Below are 1,424 nucleotides of genomic sequence, written 5' to 3'. Positions count from 1 at the left end.
CTCTCTGAGACTGCTGTTTGTATGTTCAGGTTTCTCCCTGAGAAACCACTAAATAAACAGTGTTAGCTAGATGATAGAGAAGGTCAGAATACAGTGCTTATTGGAAGTGAGAGTAAAAGGATTGAGAATGTTAGGGACCCAGGTGTACTTCGTTTTCCACGTTCCGCTCCGTCTATTGCACAGTGGAACGCATGAACAATTCAAAAATACAATATATATATATATATATATATATATATATATATATATATATATATATATATATATATATATATTCCCACTCTTTCAAAAACATCAACATTCTGGGTTACAGGCCGATTCGTAAACATTACAATCCTCACTGTTTAACATAACACTGTTTAGCGTTTTCTTTAAAACTTTACAACTTAAAATTATTATAATTGAAACATATTACTTAAAACAACTTCACCGCTCAAAGCATATGCCAGCTTTAACAGATGCATTAATGTAAGTGCTTTTATAAAATGACACATTTCTGCTTTTTAATTCTCCAGAAATGTACATGATTCAGTTTGATTGGGACAATATAAGTGTCCCACCGTTGCATTGGTTTCTGCATTTTTCAACTGTCAAATTTAGTTTTTGTGGCAGCATTACGCCATAAATGTTAACTGAACTTAACCTTTGAATTGTATTGAACCTGGAATATTCCTTTAATGGCAGAAAGGGCACTGATCTATGATCATTGTGTTTCTTATATGTGAGATCACATGGACGAGAGAGCTGATCCTAGATCAGCATTCTTGCTGTGGAAAGCCAAAAGCCTAGAGCTCCTGATGCCCAATACAATCTACACTCTCTTTCTCAATACTGTAATTTATTTTCTTACATAGCCATCATTTAAGGAGATGGACCACATGAACATTCACTGCCCCAGTCACTGAAGTTCTGCCCCTCTTTTACAATCCTCCAAGCTATAGAGAGGATTCATGCATACCTACTAGCCTTATAAATGAAACACCCTATCCCTTAATCACTTAGCAAATCAGACTGATTCTCAATGGAACCGCTTATGTCATAGCTGTGATGTGTTATGTTATATAGCTTAACTGCAAATCCAAGGAGTGGTGCTTATGTAAGTGTGATATCTGTTGACAGGCTTGATTGGACTCTACTGCCACAGATGTAGTTGCTGTAATACCTTGTCTCCTTCACTAGGTGGCACACAAATACTATTCACTTTGAAAACTGGTGACTGCACCCTTACTATGCCTGTGTACATGTCTGTATCTTGCACTTATTCTTCTAGACCACATACGAAGCGCGCTCATCCCTGATGCATCAGATTCGTGGTTTACTACATGCATTATGCAACCCTGTCTTGTTAGCAGATATTGCCTATGCTGATATGCTTAAAAATGTGTCTTGTAATATGTACAGCTATATAATATACTAATGACCAT

Source organism: Carassius auratus, chromosome 32 (genome assembly GCF_003368295.1).
Source record: "Carassius auratus strain Wakin chromosome 32, ASM336829v1, whole genome shotgun sequence".
In the NCBI taxonomy this organism is placed as follows: domain Eukaryota; kingdom Metazoa; phylum Chordata; class Actinopteri; order Cypriniformes; family Cyprinidae; genus Carassius; species Carassius auratus.
Note: the sequence above shows the minus strand (reverse complement) of the source record.